The sequence below is a fragment of the Scyliorhinus torazame genome, chromosome 12, assembly GCF_047496885.1.
Source record: "Scyliorhinus torazame isolate Kashiwa2021f chromosome 12, sScyTor2.1, whole genome shotgun sequence".
NCBI lineage: Eukaryota > Metazoa > Chordata > Chondrichthyes > Carcharhiniformes > Scyliorhinidae > Scyliorhinus > Scyliorhinus torazame.
The window spans coordinates 45,840,991-45,849,953 of NC_092718.1; the positions used below are offsets into that span (position 1 = coordinate 45,840,991).

Consider the following 8,963-nt stretch of genomic DNA (forward strand, 5'->3'; position numbering starts at 1 on the left):
AGACTGGAAGCAGGGATACTGGCCACGATTTAACAAATGTGTTGCGCCCAGCGCTGATCTGGGTGTGCCGGTTAAATAGCGGGAAAGGCAAAAAAGTTAAATTCATGCTGGGACGAATCAGTTTGCTGTCTAACTGGCCCGCTCCCAATGGCGCATTTCGGATATGGCGAGCATATCCTTGACCCCAATTTGAATCAATTTCCATCTCATTAGCTCGGTTCCCTGTAAGAACACTATTCACAACGCCCTCTGCTGCTCTTGCTCATGTATTTGCTTTGTTTGGCTCCTTGTTCCGCACTGTAACCAATCACTGTTTGTCGATGTACCATTTGTCAATGTTCTCTGTTGATTGTTCTCTTTGTCTACTATGTACGTACTGTATACATTCCCTCGGCCGCAGAAAAATGGCACTGCATCTTGCCCAACAGCAACTGTCTCTGAACTGGGCAGCTCCTGGCCAGAGGGTGCAGCAGCAAGGGTCATCAATTTATTGCTAATCGCACAAGGGTACTCATTTTGTTATCTCACCAGCTTGTTTCGCTGCATTGAAATGCCAGTGAAAACTCTCAGGAGATTGTGCACCTGCTGAGAAATCTGCATGTGCTGAGAATTGACCTCAGTTACACTTTGAGCTACTGGAAGACATCAGTTCAGGCTTGATGGGTCTTTGCACTGGCTTCATAACCTCCAGCCGTCACCATTCGAACCTCGAACAGGCGCGATGTGCAAATTGGAGTTCAGGAGGTGCGGGATCTTCCGCTGCCAATGCTGCAGCCTGCTCACCCCCCGAGGGATTTGAATGCTCTTCCTCCAACACAGCCGCCATGTCATCTCTGCGCTTCCCCTCCGCCATCATGTGATCCCCCTGAACATCACTGTCAAAATCAGAAATACCAGCCTTCTCTGCTGCAACATCTGTGCTGCGCTGCTGTGATGTAATCATTTGCGTTAAATCTCTCGCACATATCTCTGCTGCTTGTGACACTCACCTGCATTCTTAGAGTTTACAGTGCAGAAGCAGGCCATTCGGCCCATCGAGTCTGCACTGGCCCTTGGAAAGAGCACCCTACCCAAGCCCACACCTCCACCCTATCCCCGCCTACCCTTTTTTGGACACGAGGGGCAATTTAGCATGGCCAATCCACCTAACCTGCCCATCTTTGGACTGTGGGAGGAAACCGGAGCACCCAGAGGAAACCCACGCAGACACGAGGAGAACGTGCCGACCTCCGCACAGACAGTGGTACAAGCTGGGAATCAAACCTGGGATCCTGGAGCTGTGAAGCAACTATGCTAACCACTGTCCTACCGTGCTGCCCTACCATTCTGCTCTGCTGTCACCGCCTCGTCTGTGAAAACTAAAGAAAGCATAATTATATTTGCATCAAAGTAACTGTTGTCTTGATAATATGATCAACGAGCTTTTCCCTCTTACCTTGACTCAGTCCAAAATCTCCATAACCACTTGTGATGGGGCTTTGAGAGACCCAACAGTTGCCAAGCACGCTCCTCCTGTGAGTGAGATCCTTCATGTACGCCAGCCCCCTCCAGTCAGTGAATGCTCCCGGGAATCACGGGCCTGTTTCGCCTGAAGAAAGGAATGGAAATGTCTTTTAAAAATCTTGCTACTATATCCTGAAGCACAGGGGCAGTGAAAAGCAAAAAGCCCTGGGGACACCTTTTCCACTCTTACGATCAAGTCACAACCACTTTCAAGGTAAAGAGCATTTTATGACCCTCTTACACAGATTTGTACGGAAACGATCTTATTTACTTTGGATGGCCTGCTTCATAAAATCTCCATTGTCAGTCAATTTTATGACCCCCTTCTGCAGGTTTGTGAGGAGACAGTGTTATTCACATTGGATAACCTGCTTAATAGCACATTCATTGTTGGTAATTTTTATGAGCCCTCAGGTGGGTTGCAGGGACACAGAATGGGATATATCACAGCAACATTACTGCATTTTCTAAACGGCCGAAGCGGAGGTGGACGTGCAACAACAACGGCAGCGAAAGCTGTCCGGGAGAAGCAAGTAACAACACCAACACCAGATCCATTCTCGTATTGCCCTCTCTGTATTGGACATAACTACTGTAATTGTTTCTCCGGCACCCAAATGTATATATACCTCCCCAAATCTCCCCCCCCCCCGCACAAACATGTGTCTATTTATTTGTTAAATGTAATATTGCTAACTGTACAGAGTTGCTGTTTTTGAGCTGGTATACAATATCCTACCAGTTTTTAAAATATATTTCATTCTGTGTACATAACTGTAAATATATTATGTTCAAAAACCCAAGAAAAAACATTTTATAAAAAAATTATTGCATTTGAGTGCTCGCTTTGGCAGTACATATACTAAAACTGGAATGATACAGAGAAGTTAGCATGTCCCCTGCGCAAGATTGCATTGGAAACATAGTGGACAGAAGAACACATTCTTAAAATCCTTCTGCCTGCAAAAGTTAAGTTTTAACAATTAATTTTTTGCATGCATCAAATCATTAAGTTTATTTTTTATTTTATAAATTTAGAGTACCCAATTAATTTTTTTCCAATTTTGGGGCAATTTAGCGTGGCCAATCCACCTACCCTGCACATCTTTGGGTTGTGGGGGCGAAACCCATGAAAACACGGGGAGAATGTGCAAACTCCATACAGACAGTGACCCAGAGCCGGGATCGAACCTGGGACCTCGGCGGCGTGAGGCAGCAGTGCTAACCACTGCACCACCGTGTTGCCCTCATTAAGTTTCTTTTGGCGCTGATCTGCTGTCCTCGCCACTTCACTGTTTGCTAAGAGCGTGGCAAATATCACACTGACCACAAAGTCAGGCAAAATGAAAATTCTTTTAAGAATCAAAACTCATGAGCTGGAGTTGATTCTGGTGCACAGCGTGTGACACAAGTAAAGTAAAATCAATGTAATACAAGTGTCTTTAAGAATCCCTAATATCCATTGGGATAGAAACATAACAAATAGAATTAGGAATAAGACTTAAATAGTTCACCTACCCCAAATAACAAATGTTACAAAGAGAATAAATTTTACTCCAAGATCTTGAATTGATAAACATAAATTTTCCTAACATCACAGTAAAAGCTCAAACAAAAGGCCCACAGGGATAACATGTTCCTCGAACCCATTAGTTTGGCTATGTTTCAAGACGTATTGACACCAACACCGCAATTAACCACAGAGATAAAATGTCCTATAAACAACCTCTTTACAAAAATGGTGGAGAATCTATACATATGAATAGCCATCTTTAAGGTGGCCCACTGTAGGCAATTTACCATCACTCTATTCCAGACAAAAGAGAGAAAAATGTATTAAAAGATTCAACAGAACTCACTCTTCTCTCCTGCAAGAGGGTGCAGTCACAGTTCTTGCCTGTTTCATTAAACAAATCTTTCTTACTCTTTTAAAAGTTTTGAAGTGGAGATAACTTCTGCATATCCATGTCTTAAGAACAAATTGTTAGACGTAATAATGGAAAACTGTTAGTAGATTTACATTTTGGAGACTCTCCAACTCTGTTTTATATTTTAAAATGTTTATAATAAAACCCCACTAAAAATTAACTGTGTACTTCTTGCATTGAGTAAGTTTAAAATTCCCAGATGATCATTAGGATGTCCTAAGTGACAAGGATCCACACTGACAAAGTAGCGATTTAGTATTCTTACCTGGACAATTCCCACCAGATCATGACTGAAAGCTATTAAGCTAATTTCAGAGCTGGAAGAGTAATCTCCCTCTAGTGAGAGCGGTTCTGTTTTGCATTTGAACATGACTTTCCCTCTTTTGGTGGCTTATTCAGAAGCAGGCTAGTAAGATTTTCATGCAGGTCAGAAATCCTAAACCATTCTCAAGAGAATGTCCAAAACTTACTTACAAGCCATGGGTTGTGGCTTGCTTGGTGGTTTAGATTTTCCACGGCCTAGAATGTGGACTTCCTTTATGCTGAACCTCACAAATAAGGTACCCAAATCATCGCCTGTGAAGTTCTCACTTCCCTTCTTCAGAACTAAATTTTCAGTTGCCATATTCTAAATTAAAGCATGCGAATATTTATAAGCGTGCCACAGGTAAAGTTATATAATCATATGATGCAGATTTATACAGTAGTTTCACATATTGAAAACAAATAACAAAGATTATGTTCACTTTTAAATATTAAATAATAATCATCTTCAATTATAAAAAATAAAATTAAAAATTACGCTTTAAAAGAACCAATAACAATAGAATTAACTGTTTAAAAGAAATGATAAAAAAGGATATGAAAGGTTCCACATACATTTAAAACAGCTGCCAAGCCCGTAGCTTGCTCCCTCTTCAACACAAACCTGAGGTTTAAATCACTGACCTTAATGGTCAGTTTCCCTTAGTTCCCTTGTCACAAAGGGGCATGGCTTTACTCAACTCCCGCTGCGCTGGGGCGTGCGCAGACTGTCCAGACGTAGGTCCAAGACTGCTGCTCGCATCGGAATGTTCTTTGCATTTTCTCAACGCAGGTAAGTATGTGATCTTTTCACTGATACATAGAAATTTTGGGCTTTTTTAACTTGACGTGTTAGCATGCACACAAGAACAGCCAATTTGAACTGATTCTGCTTGCACATCATGTCAGTCTCTTGTGTAGCTGTGGCATGGGTCCCTGTAACACTTATACTTGACAATTAGTTCCAAACTAATTAATTCTTTGCTCTTCACTATTTACAACCAGACACCAGGAATTGACCTTCCTCTTTGGCCACTTTTTCCTTGACCATCTCCTCTCTACTGCTGATCTTTAAGTCCACCTGGCCCCTATGGAACCATATCCTCTTGGTCGCCTACACCATGAAAGCCTCCAATGCTTCATTCAAGAGGTTGGAATCCTCTCTCTGCCCTGCATTCATTTTCTTTGTCTATAATCGTATAAATAGTATTCAACAGCCTCTGTAATTCGGTGAAGCTTCACTTTAAGAGAGACAAACTACCTTTAGGAAAATGGTATTAGCCCACCTTGATTAATCCTGCGCTGAGTGCAGAAGTAGCTATCACCACGCACGTCGGTTGCTCCAACACTGCCCTCAGGTAAATGTGGGAGGCAGTGACAAATTTCTGTGCTGCTTACCTGCACTAGGGCAGATTGCAAATCATGTAACCCATGCACAAAAAGTGGCATGGGCCAATTGTTAGCACTTAGAGTTCTAAATCATAGAATCATAGAATTTACAGTTCAGAAGGAGGCCATTCGGCCCATCGAGTCTGCACCGGCTCTTGGAAAGAGCACCCTACCCAAGGTCAACACCTCCACCCTATCCCCATAACCCAGTAACCCCACCCAACACTAAGGGCAATTTTGGACACTAAGGGCAATTTATCATGGCCAATCCACCTAACCTGCATATCTTTGGACTGTGGGAGGAAACCGGAGCACCCGGAGGAAACCCACGCACACACAGGGAGGATGTGCAGACTCCGCACAGACAGTGACCCAAGCCGGAATCGAACCTGGGACCCTGGAGCTGTGAAGCAATTGTGCTATCCACAATGCTACCATGCTGCCCTAACTGTTCTGGAGAACAGTTGTGTTCATGTTTGTGATGGTTAGAGGCCAGAACATTTCAGCTCCAGAGCATCACTGCAGGACTTTCTCAAAGCAGTACCCAATTATCTTCAGCTGCTTCATCAATGACCTTGCCTCCAAATCTATTCGGAAATGGGCCTGTCCACTGAAGATTAAGCCTGTTCAGCTTCATTGGAAATTCTTGACATGTTGAAGCAGTTCATGCCACATTGCAGCATTCAGGCTTGGCCTGGTCTGTGCAAGCAAGGATTTAATCGCACAAGTGCTATTCAACAGACACCTTCGAGAAGAACAAGCCCAATCACCATCCCTTGATTTTCAATGGCATTGCTATTGCTGAATCCCTCATCGTTAATGCCCTGGCAGTAATCATTGACCAGACACTCAGCTGGAGCAAGCACATAAATACACGTAGCTGCTGGAACAATTTGGAGGCTAGGTTCACCTCCTAGCTCCATCACATACAAGACACATTGAAGCATGTGATGGAATGCAGGACACTTACCTCAATGAGCGCAGCTGATGTAACACTCAAACTTTAATCTCACCCATCAGTCTTCCTGATCACCACCCCCTCCGCCATCTTGAACATTCACCCCCTCTACCACTGCCGTACTGTGGTGCAGGTTGTACCATCCACAAGGTGCACCATAGCATCTTGTGAAGCCTCCTTCGACAGCACCTGCCAAACCCGTGTGACCTCGACCACTTCAAAGACATCAGTGGAGATAAAACTCCCGGGAGTTGTAAAGTGGACTGTTTGACACCATTGCACACTGTCGGGATCTACCGTGAGCGTCCATAATCACAGAATTTTACATCCGCTTTCACATCGGGAAACTTGAAAGTTTGAAAATCCATTTTTGTTTATTAAGCAAAACGGCAAATGAGGCAATTGGTGTTTGTTTACAAAGCTGAGTAAATGATTTATAAAATTCCACAACATTCATTTATAAAGACAGTTGTTTCTCTTTAATTTCCCCAGAGCAATAATACTGCTTAGCTGTTACCTCATATTTTCAAACGCCCAGGGATTTTCCCAGACGGGACACTATATTCTGAGGCTGCAAGTTAGATGCTTTACTGATATCATTTATATCCTATCCTCGATTGAACCAGTTATTTTGCTTGCAGTTTTTTGATTTAATATATTCAGGGTGATTGTTGTAAAAGCTGGCTTAAACCTGCACAGCATATTTGACCTGCCTTACAAATGACATTGCAATCATTACAGATAAAAGTAAGTACATATGCAGGAAAGCGGGACTATAAACAGAAAGTGCTGGAACTTCAGAGGGGTGATGATTACAGATAGTTCCTGGGGCTCCCCTGTGCAGTGTGGTAGCATTGGAGTGAGTGAAGTCTCGTCTCCTTTATATGGCGCTTGTCGAAGGGGCAGTTGTTGGGGGGGGGGGGGGGGAGTAGTTGGGGTGGCTGGGAGGGCAGTTGCGGGGTAGTCACTGGGCCTGGGGCAGCGGTGGGGGGATGAGGAGTGGGGGGGAGCAAGTGCTCAGTACTATCGTTCCCCAGGAGTTAGAAGTCATATTAATCCTTTTAACTTTTCTTGGGTAACCAAGGTTCTGGGCCATGGGGTGATAGGAATATATAATGGGCAGATTCTCTGGTATCATCCTTTACAGGACCTGTTGCGAGCGAGAATGGAAAATTTGGTGTTCCAGCTAAAACTCTATTCACTTTCGGTGGCACCAGAAAATCCAAGCCATGGACGGGAGTTTTCGGCTACATGGCCGCTCCACCAAGGGAAAGGCCAGTGGCATGTTTCAGGTGCAGATACTTTTCCAAGCGTTACAAATGATTTATTATAAACTGAGGGTAATTATATTGGAGAGGAAAGAGTCAAATCCCCTACTTAAAATTAACTCTGACATAATATCAACTCTGACATCCATCATAGTAAAATCTTACTATCAACAGTAGCACTGTTCACTCTGAACCAGATGATGGTGGATTCAAATCTGGTTATGGAAATTAATTTAAAAAAATTTTTTTTTAATGTCTCCAATTCATTTTTTCCCATTAAGGGGCAATTTAGCATGGCCAATCCACCTAGCCTGCACATCTTTGGGTTGTGGGGGCGAAATCCACACAAACACGGGGAGAATGTGCAAACTCCACATGGACAGTGACCCAGAGCCGGGATTGAACCTGGGACCTCGGCGCCGTGAGGCAACAGGGCTAACCACTTGCGCCACCGTGCTGCCAATGGATCTGGAAATTTGAGCATGTATTCTAGGTGAAAATCTCGGTGCAATATTAAGGAAGCACAGTGCCTTTCATGATTTCAGGACAAGACAAATGGATAAATTCTCTGCTTGGAATACTAAATTCCATTGCATGCCGAACCTCATCCCAGCCAAGGTGATGGCGCTGGTTGTACCGGTACACGTGACAACCTCGCCGTCGGTAATTCTTCCTGGCAGCAGCTGAGCATTGCGGAAGGCCTGGAAAATGCCGGTCGGGCCTGTTAATGATATCATAGAATTTACAGTGCAGAAGGAGGCCATTCGGCCCATTGAGTCTGCTCTTGGAAAGAGCACCCTACCTAAGGCCACACCTCCACCCTATCCCCATAACCCAGTAACCCGACGTAACCTTTTTTGGACACTAAGGGCAATTTATCATGGCCAATCCGCCTAACCTGCACATCTTTGGACTGTGGGAGGAACCCGGAAGAACTCCACGCAGACACGGGGAGAAAGTGCAGAATCCGCACAGGCAGTGATCCAAGTCAGGAATCGAATCTGGGACCCTGCAGCTGTGTAGCAACTGTGCTAACCACTGCGCTACCGTGCCTCCCATGCCAATGGTGTTTACTGTACTATTTGCATGGCCATGGCGACTTGCAGCGTAAAACGCATTCATGCCAATGTCGAGGGATCGGAGCATGGCATTCCGTTGGATGCCCAGTGCCAACCTCAATCTTCGGCTGACGCTGAATTCTCCGCCCAATTTTGTTTTCCGATTCCGTCGTCGGCTGACGGAGAATCCGACAAAAATTGCTTAACAGCCAATGAAGTACATTTCAAAGTGTAAAGTAGGAAATGCCTATTATATTCAACAGAGGGGCCAGAATTCTCCAGCCATTAGGATTCGCTGTTCCTGCTGGCAGCGTAACCTCCCCCCACCCATGGGTTTCCCGGTGGAGTCGGGTGGCTTCAATGGGAAATCCAATTGACAAGCGCCGGGAGCAGACAATCCCGCTGTTCACCACCAAGAAACACTCGGCTGGGGGAATCGGTGAATCCCATACTGTGCTCTGTTTCCTATGCGGCTTAGTGGTATTTTGTTTTACATTGCCTCTGTGAAGCACCTTGAGATAGTTTATTACATGAAAGAAGTTTTGAAAATTCAAGT

The 8,963-nt window shown here is 44.4% G+C and overlaps 1 non-coding gene across 1 annotated transcript; it reads left to right on the forward strand.

Moving 5' to 3' along the window:
- The first annotated feature begins 2,341 nt into the window (after positions 1 to 2,341).
- On the forward strand, positions 2,342 to 2,450 carry LOC140387579 (U6 spliceosomal RNA). Its single transcript, XR_011933914.1, has one exon. It is a non-coding gene; the product is annotated as a U6 spliceosomal RNA (small nuclear RNA).
- Positions 2,451 to 8,963: the final 6,513 nt, after the last annotated feature.